We start from the raw sequence: 12,175 nt of genomic DNA, 5'->3' as shown, positions 1-12,175 counted from the left end.
GGCATAGGGGTTAGGGGTTGGGGTTAAGGGTTAGGGTTTAAAGATTAGGGTTAGGGTTTAGGGGTTAGGGGTTAGGGGTTAGGGGTTAGGGGTAGGGTCAGGGTTAGGGTTAGGCTTAGGGGTTAGGCATAGGGATTGGGGGTTGGGGTTAGGGGTTAGGGTTTGGGGTTAGGGTTAGGGGTAGGGTTGTGGTTAGGGGTTAAGGGTTAAGGGTTAAGGGTTAGGGTTTAAGTATTAGGGCTAGGAGTAGGATTAGGGCTAGGCTTAGGGGGTTAGGCATAGGGGTTAGGGGTTGGGGTTAAGGGTTAAGGGTTAGGGTTTAAGTATCAGGGCTAGGATTAGGATTAGGGTTAGATTTAGGGTTAGGGTTAGGGTTAGGATTAGGGGATTAGGCATAGGGGTTAGGGGTTGGGGTTAGGGGTTAGGGCTAGTGATTAGCGGTTAGGGGTTGCGGTTGGCTTTAGGGGTTAGAGTTAAGGTTAGGATTTAGGGTTGAAAGATTAGGGTTAGGGTTAGGGTTAGGGTTAGGCATCTGGTCGGCCACTGTGAGAACAGGATGCTGGACTAGATGAGCCCCTGGCCTGCTCTCACCGTCTCATCACAGAAACCACAGGAGGGGAGAGCTGCTCCTGCACTCAGTTTTGGTCAACTCACCACTGTGTGCTAACCACACCTGCCACTTAGCTATTCTGCAGTTTCTCTTTGATGGTAGCATGACATCCAAGTGTGGAACAGGTGAGTGATGCCCACAGAGACCTGGCAAAAGTGGGCACCGATCGGAAAACAGAGAAACCCAAACAAGACGCACCCTGGCTGCATTTGGTTCATATTATTTACCTTTAATGGTGTTTTATTGCCTCATCACTGTCAAAACAATGGCTTGAAGAGTTATGGGTGGGTGGTAATGACTGTCCTTGAGCTAATGAGGCTTAATTACTTCAGATTTGCAAAGTGCTTTGCAAATTTGGTGGTGGGTGGAAGGTAATAATAATAATAATAATAATAATAATAATAATAATAATAATTTATTATTTATACCCCGCCCATCTGGCTGAGTTTTCCCAGCCACTCTGGGCGGCTTCCAATCAAGTGTTAAAAACAATACAGCATTAAATATTAAAAACTGCCTTCAGATGTCTTTTAAAGATAGGATAGCTGCTTGTTTCCTTCACATGTGAAGGGAGGGTGTTCCACAGGGTGGGCGTCAGAAAAGGCCCTCTGTCTGGTTCCCTGTAACCTCACTTCTCGCAATGAGGGAACCGCCAGAAGGCCCTCGGAGCTGGACCTCAGTGTCTGGGCAGAACAATGGGGGTGGAGACGCTCCTTCAGGTATACAGGCCGTTTAGGGCTTTAAAGGTCAGCACCCACACTTTGAATAATGCTCAGAAACGTACTGGGAGCCAATGCAGGACCGGTGTTATGTGGTCCCAGTAGCCACTCCCAGTCACCAGTCTAGCTGCTGCATTCTTGAATAATTGCAGTTTCTGGGTCACCTTCAAAGGTAGCCCCACATAGAGCGCACTGCAGTAGTCCAAGCGGGAGATAACTAGAGCATGCACCACTCTGGCGAGACAGTCCGCGGGCAGGTAGGGTCTCATCCTGTGTACCAGATGGAGTTGGTAGACAGCTGCCCTGGACACAGAGGTGACCTGAGCCTCCATGGACAGCTGTGAGTCCAAAATGACTCCCAGGCTGCGCACCTGGTCCTTCAGGGGCACTGTTGCCCCATTCAGGGCCAGGTAATCCCCCACACCCACCCGCCCCTTGTCCCCCCAAAACAGTACTTCTGTCTTGTCAGGATTCAGCCTCAATCTGTTAGCTGCCATCCATCCTCTAATTGCAAGAGAGCAAGTTCAGGAAACCAGCTTTAGGGTTTAGGGTTTAGGGTTTAGGATTTAGGATTTAGGGTTAGGGTTAGGGTTAGGGTTAGGTTTAGGGGTTGGGGTTGGGGTCATGAAGAGTCGGACACAACTAAGCGACAAAACAACAACAACAATAACAAGGAAAAGCGGGACATTCCGAGATCAAATCAGAAACAGGGACAGCTTTTCTAAATCGGGGGTGTTCCTGGAAAATAGGGACTCTTCGAGTCTGATCTACTAGTCCAGGATCCTGCTCTCTCAGTTGTCCATGAGAAGTCCGCAAGCAGAAGAGGAGTGTAGCAACACTCTCCTCATTTGTGATTTGCAGTAATTAGAATTAGGAGGATTGAGGAAGGACTCAGCATCATAGCTAGTTGCCACAGAAGGTCTTATTCCCACTCTGACACTCAACTTGCAGATATAATACAGGTAATCCTGACAGGAGAACTTGGTAGTCATGGAAGGACACGGGAAATCTTAAATTGACTGCTGCCAGCTGGCCTACACTTGGACCTTGTTCCAGGGGAGGGAGGCAGAGATGTTTCTATGGGTTGGAAGAGGCCATTTCAACTCAGAAGTGCCTACCCATTCTCCACAAGGCTGACCGCACAAAGTGTTCATTTTGGAGCTTGGCTGATGTGGTTGGGACCTGCCAGTATCAGCGCTCAGTTTGGCACCCATCTGACCTCTAAATGGGATAAATGGAATGAGGATGTCTTCTTCTAAAATCATCTCCTGCCAAGGAGATGCCGTTATTTCCTCTTGGGAGAGAGTCAGAAACCACACAAGCCCACTCAGACCCAGCTCAGATGAAGGATGTCAAAACTTGATCTTGATCCCTAGATCCTGGTGTCACCATCTTTCTGATTGGCCAAGTTGAGCCACGTCAGGCAAGCGCTGTCCATTGGGAAGGGGATAAAACCTGGAGGTGCAGGACTCCTCTGGAAGCAGGGAAGTCTCAGTTCCAGTTTGGGGAGAAGAACCTGTGTCTCCTGTCCCACCAAGAGCAACAGACGCTTCTGCAGATCCCGAGAAAGAGAGGCAAGGTAAGTTGAGAAAACCCACTGGATGTGATCTTTGAGAACACCTCCCAAAAAAGAAAGTCTGGACCCTGAATGCCCCACAGAATTGGCATATCTAAAATTGTGGTTTTCTTTTCTTTTCTTGACATTACATGTCGGTTAGGCACTGTGGTGATCACACAGGGTCCCCGGACGTTTAACGGTCTATTGATCCCTGTGCCACCACTGTGCTCGCTTCCCTGCTGCCACCAACCAGTTACTCTCTGGTAAAACACTGAGTCCAGTCAGTTGTTAAAAGTGAGCCAAAAAAACAAGTTTATTTTACAAACAATAACGAGTTTATGGTTTCTCAGATAATATTCCTGTCAGTATCTTAACTTTAGTTTCTTTACCAGCCTATGCCTTCCTAAGGGACGCAGGTGGCGCTGTGGGTTAAACCACAGAACCTAGAGCTTGCCGATCAGAAGGTCGGCAGTTCGAATCCCTGCGACGGGGTGAGCTCCCGTTGTTCAGTCCCACCTCCTGCCAACCTAGCAGTTCGAAAGCACGTCAAAGTGCAAGTAGATAAATAGGTACTGCTCCGGTGGGAAGGTAAACGGCGTTTCCGTGCGCTGCTCTGGTTCGCCAGAAGCGGCTTAGTCATGCTGGCCACATGACCCGGAAGCTGTACGCCGGCTCCCTTGGCCAGTAAAGTGAGATGAGCGCCGCAACCCCAGAGTCGGCCACAACTGGACCTAACTGTCAGGGGTCCCTTTACCTTTCTAATACCTTCTGACTGATTATCTCAACTGTTTGACTGACTCCTCTTAACAAATTCTCTCTCACACACACACACCAGACTAGCCCAACCCACAGACTTATCCTGTCTCTTCTAACTCCAGACTGTCTTCTCAACAACTCCAACTCAAAAACCCTCTGGGCTTAAACCTTATACACAGTTAACTCCACCCCCTGGGTTCCCATTGGTTAGTCATTTTACAATTAGTTAACCCTTTCCCTATGAACCCAGTATAATGTCACACACATCGGAGGGCAAACGCTACAGGCACCTCTATCACTTTGGAGAATAAGAGTTCTCCAGGCCAACCCAATAGCGCTTGTTGCAGGACACACGCACCCCCCAATCATTCAGTTTGTACAAACACGACACACACATCATACACAACGCTTCTGTTATAAATGCATAGAAAATCACCGGTACATCGGATCTGCACCATTCCACTTTTATTTTACACCATGAGGGAAGGACTATCAAAGATGGGAGATTCGACACAAGGCAGCCAACATGTCCTACCCAGTTGGCATGCCAACCTTGTCCTAGACAGAAGATAATTCCACTCACAAAGGACCTGCAAATGGGAGTGGATTCAGTACGGACTGAAACAAAGGACAGTGACCAGCCCTTCCCTCTGGGGGCAGGAAACAGTGAAGTCCTCTTTGTCCTCAGGAATGTAATCATGGGGAGGGGGAAAGGAGGAACCGGACAGGTGACAAGGCACTCAGGTTACCACCACAACTCCTCCCTGAACCCCTCCTCTTTGCGATGTGTCAATGATGTAGTCATGATGTAGTTGTGATGTAGTCTTAGGGGTGTAGCATGGGGGATTAGTAGCTAATAAAAGTTGGGGTCTTCTTTTGTTCAGGGCTTCCATCTTGTTCCACCTGGTGACAGGTGGGAGTCCTGTCCCGACAGTCTTCAATAAAGACCAAGCCTACTGGCTGCTGTTTTGCTCTGGTATTCCTGGCCGGTGTCCTTGTTTTTTGTCCAAGGGAGCCCTTGGCTGCTAAGGAGGAACCCGACCCTCACAGCTCCAGCCTAGTCTCCCCCTCACTGCCTTCTCTGCTCCCTCCTTGCAGGATGCTCCTCGTCTGGACTTGGCTGCTGGCCCTGGTGCTTCTGGCAGGGCGTGGGGAGGCCCAGAGCTCTGAGCCTGACCTGGAAAGTACCAGTAAGAGCGGGGAAAAGGGAATGGAAAGGGGTAATCCAGTGGCGTAGCGTGGGGGGTGCAGGGGGGGCCAGCCGCACCGGGCGCAACATCTGGGGTTAGGGGGCGCAAATCCACGGGTTAGGGGGCGCAAATCCACAGGTTAGGGGGCGCAAATTACTTGCCTTGCCCCGGGTGCTGACAACCCACGCTACGCCGCTGGGGTAATCACCTGTGGGCAAGCAAAACGGTGCCCCTCCCCACAAACAGAGGGCACTCTTATTCCTCCCCCAACAATGGCCTATAAGCTGGTTTCTGACCGTGAAAATCTGGAGGTCACCTTACTCCATGCATGGGTAGGTGGCCTAGGAGTTGGGGGGGGAGCAGCAATGAGGAAGATTTCCATGTTGTGGCTGGCATCCACAGCAATCTCTCAAAATTCAAAATGTAGCCACTGGTCCAAAAAATAGGTGACCCTCCAGGTCTATGCCAGGGCTGAAACTCCTTCAGTTCACCTGGTCCCAAGTCGTTCAGGTGTTTACACATTAGAAACAAGACCTTGAAGATGCCCCGGCAGGTAACTGACAGCTTCCTCAGCACAGGTCCACTCAGCAACTTGGCCGCAACATCATGTACCAGCTGCAGCTTCTGAACCCATCCCAAGGGACGTCCCACATAGGGTGCATTACAGTAGTCCAGTTGTAACATTACCAATGCATGCATCGCCGTGGCCAAAGTATTCCTGTCCCGGAAAGGGCAGAGTTGGTGCACCAACCTAAGGTGAAAATGGGTGCTTCTGACCACAGAGGTAATCTGAAGCTCCATTAAGAAGGATGGATCTAGGAGCCCCCCAAAACTCTGCACCTCATCCTTCAGAGGGTTGGCAATGGGGAAGTCCCCAACTTCTGGACCTGGAAACTGATCGCCCACAAAGTCTCGCTCTGGGCAGGATGAGTACGATGACTGCAAACCACTCGGAGGATTTATGACTGGCAAATGCAATATAAATTTTGTAAAACAGAATGACATTTATTGGCACTGCTGTTATGTGTAGGTTAACCGCTAGTTCTTAATATGGGTGGTGACTGGGAGAACAGGATGATGGACTAGATGGGCCCTTTTGGCCTGATCCTGCTGCGTCAGGACTATTCTTGTGTTCTTACTGCTCCCTTACTTGCAGAGCCAGTGTGGTGTAGTGGTTAAGAGCGGTAGTCTCGTAATCTGGTGAACCGGGTTCACGTCTCCGCTCCTCCACCTGCAGCTGCTGGGTGACCTTGGACTAGTCACACTTCTCTGAAGTCTCTCAGCCCCACTGACCTCACAGAGTGTTTGTTGTGGGGGAGGAAGGGAAAAGAGATTGTGAGCCGCTTTGAGACTCCTGAAGGGGAGTGAAAGGCAGGATATCAAGTCCAAACTCTTCTCCTTCTTCTTCCTCTTCTTCTCCTCCTCCTCCTCCTTCTTCTGCCCCATCTTCTTTCTATCAAGCTGTTGCTCCACCTCGCAACTTGGCCAGAGGCCGCCCAGCCTGCCAGTCCTCCACCAGCTCACATCCACTTATTCCATCAGCTGGCAAAGCTGTCGATGGGAACTCTGACGGGGTCTTCGGTCATGGCTCCTGCACCCACACCCACAATGAATATCGACCATGGTGGCATGTGGAATTGGACGACCGGTATGCTATCTCCTCTGTGGTGGTGAAAAACCGTGCAGACTGCTGCAGCGAGAGACTCTGGGGAGCCCAGATCCGTGTGGGGGACCACGTGATTGACCATGGCAAGTTCAACCCCCTGTAAGTTCCCGTTGCCTCTCCCCTCCCCACTCGTCCTTCTGCAAAGGCATCCCAGGAGATACTCTCAAGATCACCACCTGCAAATTCGTTAACTTGTAGCTCCTTTGTTCTCTTCCCAATCAGGGTGGGGGGAGCAGGGGGTAGTGGATCCAGCCCATATTTCAAGACCTGCTTCTGTGTGGAATGGCAAGGGCTAATTCCTGCTCCTGGGTGGAAAGGCCTCTCTGACTTCTCCACTTGGATGCTTCACTGATGTCTCAAGTTCATAAGTCCAAGACTGAACTTCTCATCTTTCCTCCCCTCCCTCTTCTTTCCCTCTCCCTCTTCCCTGACACTCCTGCCTTCTTCATCAAGCATGAAGCTATGACCTTCTCTTGGACTCCCCTTTGGTTTGAATCCTATCCTCAAGAGTGAACAAGCATGTTCCCTCCTCCATGTGACAGCCCTAAGATATTAGAAGATGGCTATCATATCTCCTCTCAGTCGCCTCTTTTCCAGGCTAAACATACCCAGGTCCCTCAACTGTGCTTCATAAGGCTTGGTTTCCAGGCCCTTGATCATCTTGGTTGCCCTTTGTGGAGTTTGCCCTCCTAGGTGGGTCATAAGGAAAGGGTTAAATGAGTGTGAAGTGATTGGCCAGTGGGAACCCAAGGGGAAGAGTTAGAGTTAGAGTTGGAGTTGTTTGGAAGTCAGTTGGGAGTTGGAGAAGGAAGAGGGAGGGTGAATCTGTGGGTTGGTCTAGTTTTGATGTGAGAGTGAGTGAGGAGTCAGATAGACAGTTGGGATAATCAGTTAGAAGGTATAGGCCAGTATAGAAACTAAGGATAAGAAACCGACAAGAAAAATTATCTGAAACCATAAACCTGTTAAGCCTTATAAAATAAACTTGATTATTTGTTTTAATGTTAACAACTGTCTGGACTCAGTGTGTACCCAACAGAAACGGGTTGGTGGCAGCGGGGTAGTGATCATAGTGGTGGCACAGGGATCAATAGGCCGTCAAACGTCCGGGGACCCTGTGTGGTCGCCACACTCTCCTCTGCAAACCTTCCAGCTTGTCAACATCCTTCTGAGATTGTGGTGCCCAGAACTGGACACAGGACTCCAGGCATGTTCTGACTAAGGCAGGATAGAGGGGTACTATTACTTCACACTCTTGACTCATGTTCAGTTTGTGGTCCACCAAGACCCCTAGATCCTTTTCACATGTACCGCTAGTGAGCCAGGGGCTCCCGCAGTCATGGAAATAGCTCAGAGGGCAGACAGAGTCATTCTGAATTGTTTCCACCCCAAGGTTGACCTCCCGTTTCTCTCTGTAGTTGTGGGACCATCACAGATTATGGTCTTGGCTCCATCAGCACCATCAGTTGCCAGGGGATGAAGGGTCGCTATGTGAGCGTGAACCACTCTGGACGAGCTGTCCTGACGCTGTGTGAGGTGGAAGTCTATGGGACAAAGTTGGAGGATGAACCTCAGAGATAACCAGCCGTGTGTCGTGTCAAAAGGGGCACGGGCAGAACTGATGGAATCAGTGTTGGTTGTCCAATAAATATCCTTTGAGCAGTCTTCTTTTGTCTTTCCAGTTTGTTCATCAGAACCAAGGGGGTCTGTGATTTTGCCAGAGCCATAAAGGAGGCCAAGTGACGCCTTGTGGAGACTGCAAGTCCCATTTGCCAGGGATCCCTCACAAAGAGAACTGGTCGCACAACGAGGGAGGCCAGAGAATTATGCCCTAAGACAGAGGTCCTCAAACTACGGTCCGCAGGCCAGATCTGGCCCGCCCGGCAATTGCCTCCACCACCGCCACCCAGCACCTTCGGGCACAAGAGGCAGGGAGGCAGGCTCCGCCCAGGCCCAGGGAAAACCCCCGTAGAGCCCAGAGGTTCCACCTCTCTACCTTATTCGTATCTCTTTAGCCTCACTCCCGATGCACATGCACCCTTTCTCAGTTGTGTTTAGTTTTGTAGTGCAATGTGTTTTTCTTTGTTGTGTGTTTTGTTATGTTGTTTTTGTGATAAATGTGGGAAATTTAAAAAATTGGGGGGAAGAAGAAGAAGAGGAGGAGGAGGAGGAGGAGGAGGTGGAGGAGGAGGAGGAAATGGATTCTGGAAGCAGCAGGGAGAACCCACAGAAATATTGCTTGGAGGAAATCTGTGGTGGCTCCTTCTCTTAATGACATTTAGATCCAAGTTGTCCCTTGCCCTTCTGTCTTCTGCAGGCAGATTTCCTGCTGTCATAAAAGGGGAGACACCTAAACTCCTGGGAGTAAATAGCCTCTAACCAGGAGAGAAACTGAAAAAACCCTTCTGTGTGGAAGGACATTGAGACATCAGAAAAGGCAGGATTATTCACCCTTGCACTCCAATGAAAGCACAACCGATTCAGGACAAAAGCAGAAAAACTGTTTTCTTTCTTTCTTTCACCAACCCTAGACAATTAATACGTTGACTTTTCATGCCTGTATCAAAAAGAAGCTGCAAAGATACAGAAAGCAAATTCTCTGGCTAACGGAGATGAACCAAGGTAAAAGGTTGCCTGATAAGCCGAAAGAGGTTGTGATGGAAATGACGGGGGGGGGGGGGCACATCTTTAAAGTTGTTACAATTTTACAAATATCTTGCCTGAATGTATCCTTTTGACTCGACAGCTCAGGGAAGATACCTAGCTTTATAAATTCGTAGAAAATCCATACTTTAACTGGGTCTCCTCGTTCCAAGGGCATTTTAACCCTTAAAGAAAAGTGAATTTGGGCTCCACCTCCCTCCATGAGCCAAGAATCAGGAAGTCCTGTAGGCAGCAGGAACAGGGCACCCCACCATAATCCCCCAAGCATGAGAGCACAGACATGGCCCCCCACCCAGGGAGCGACCAGGGGGGCAACACTGGACATCTGCAGAGGCAGTTGAGCAAGTCCGGTGTTCTGAAAGCCCATCTGCAGACAAGTCCTGAGGGCAAGGAGATGTCAAGAGTTGTATTGTTCTTTTGGTGATGGGGACTTAAGGGGTGTTGGGAAAGGGGTCTGAGAAAGTGACCTCATGTTGGACTTGTTTACCCCCCGCCCATTTGTGACATGCCAGTGATGTAGTGATGATGTATCAGTGATGCCTCTCGAAGTGTATTCCGGGGGAAGGAGGGAAGGTTTAAAAGAGGAGGTCACCCCTTACTCGGGGTTCTTACTCCTTTGGAGAACTGTTGCGCAACAGTAAAGATCATGGTCTACTGACTGCTGTTTTGCTCCAGATTACTTGGCTGGAACTTCCTTCTTTTACTGACTGCATAGACCCACAGGGGACTTGCACCCCGATGAGCTGGGCTGTTGAGTAGTCTCTCACCCCGGAATTTTTTTCATAACAAGGTCAAAAAATAACAAAAAGGAGGTGAGTTACAGATAGGTAGCCATGTTGGTCTGCCATAGTCAAAACAAAAAAAAATTCCTTCCAGTAGCACCTTAAAGACCAACTAAGTTAGTTCTTGGTATGAGCTTTCGTGTGCATGCACAGTGTATCTGAAGAAGTGTGCATGGACACGAAAGCTCATACCAAGAACTAACTTAGTTGGTCTTTAAGGTGCTACTGGAAGGAATTTTTTTTTTTGTTTTGAAAAAGGAGGTGAGTTTAAAGACAAGGCACAAAGGTGAATTAGGACAACCACTGGGCAGCCTAGCAGGTCTAAACAACACATTTAAACCTAGTTTAAGCCAAATCCAGACTTGCTTAATTATTCTGAGAAGTATAAATCTCCAAGGGACTGGAACTTGCCTTCAAAAAAATGCAATTTCTGAACTCCTAGAACTCTAAGACTCAGTCCCCTCCAACTGGGTGCAGACTCTGTCCTGCAAGAGGAAGTAATATTTGTCCCTAGGCAGTGCCAAGTGATTTGAATATATGAAGCCTCCAATTTCTCATTTAACACATGTTTGCAACAAACACTAAAAGCCATATTTATTTTGGCCACATCCCAGCCATGCCCATTAAAACACAAAGTCAATAGTCTGAAGAAGCATTGACAGCATCAGTCTACCTATGTGAGGTCAAGAGACTCTCTTAAGAACTTCATAGCAACCTTCTGGATCAGACCAGAGGTCCATCTCCTCGTCCAGAATCCTGTTCTCTCCGTTGCCAACCAGGTGCCCATGTCCCCAGAGGACAGGATCACACTTCAAAACGACCTTGACAGATTAGAGAACTGGGCCAAAACAAACAAGATGAATTTTAACAGGGAGAAATGTAAAGTGTTGCACTTGGGCAAAAAAAATGAGAGGCACAAATACAAGATGGGGGACACCTGGCTTGAGAGCAGTACATGTGAAAAGGATCTAGGAGTCTTGGTTGACCACAAACTTGACATGAGCCAACAGTGTGACGCGGCAGCTAAAAAAGCCAATGCAATTCTGGGCTGCATCAATAGGAGTATAGCATCTAGATCAAGGGAAGTAATAGTGCCACTGTATTCTGCTCTGCTCAGACCGCACCTGGAGTACTGTGTCCACTTCTGGGCACCACAGTTCAAGAAGGACACTGACAAACTGGAACGTGTCCAGAGGAGGGCAACCAAAATGGTCAAAGGCCTGGAAACGATGCCTTATGAGGAACGGCTAAGGGAGCTGGGCATGTTTAGCCTGGAGAAGAGGAGGTTAAGGGGTGATATGATAGCCATGTTCAAATATATCAAAGGATGTCATATAGATAGAGGAGGGAGAAAGGTTGTTTTCTGCTGCTCCAGAGAAGCGGACACGGAGCAATGGATCCAAACTACAAGAAAGAAGATTCCACCTAAACATTAGGAAGAACTTCCTGACAGTAAGAGCTGTTCGACAGTGGAATTTGCTGCCAAGGAGTGTGGTGGAGTCTCCTTCTTTGGAGGTCTTTAAGCAGAGGCTTGACAACCATATGTCAGGAGTGCTCTGATGGTGTTTCCTGCTTGGCAGGGGGTTGGACTCGATGGCCCTTGTGGTCTATTCCAACTCTATGATTCTATGATTCTATGAAAGCCCACCAGAAGGAGAGGAGCGAAACAGCGTTCTCACTATTTGTGGTTCCCAGCAATTGGCCTTCAGTGGAGGAAGAACCTTCAATGGATGCAGCCATCGAAGGCCTTAGTTGCCGCCTGGCACTCAACTGCCATAGATCACAGAGTGTGGTGGTCATGGCAGGGCTCAGGAAATCCCAGACTGGCTGCGTCCAATACAGTGGTACCTCGGGATGCGAATGGGATCTGTTCTGGAGCCCCATTCACATCCTGAACAGAACGCAAGATGCGACGGCATGTCTGCGCATGCATGGGTTCCGTTACTTCCAGGTTGCCGCGGAGCGCAACTCAAACGCGCTCAACCCGAAGCACATTCAACTAAAGGCATTACTGTACTGACTTTAGCATCCACCTGCCCTCTAAATGCAACAAGGATATATTGCTAAACTCAAGGCAGATCCCCTGGTGATAAGGCAGTGCAAATTCCCCCTCTTGGCAGAGATGTAGAAACCACACAAGGCATGTGAGGAGACAGATGTAAACAGTGGATCTTGATAGCCAAATTCCCGCCTTCCTGATTGGTTGGGTTGTTCTGAGTCAAACAGGAAC

General features: G+C 49.0%; 1 pseudogene; it reads left to right on the top strand.

The window, feature by feature from the left end:
* The first annotated feature begins 4,303 nt into the window (after positions 1 to 4,303).
* On the top strand, positions 4,304 to 8,080 carry LOC114601236 (fucolectin pseudogene; annotated as a pseudogene).
* The last annotated feature ends 4,095 nt before the right edge of the window (positions 8,081 to 12,175 follow it).

This window comes from Podarcis muralis, chromosome 8 (genome assembly GCF_964188315.1).
Source record: "Podarcis muralis chromosome 8, rPodMur119.hap1.1, whole genome shotgun sequence".
NCBI classification, from domain to species: domain Eukaryota; kingdom Metazoa; phylum Chordata; class Lepidosauria; order Squamata; family Lacertidae; genus Podarcis; species Podarcis muralis.
The sequence above is the reverse complement of the archived record's forward strand: the minus strand, read 5'-3'. Positions and strand labels throughout refer to the sequence as shown.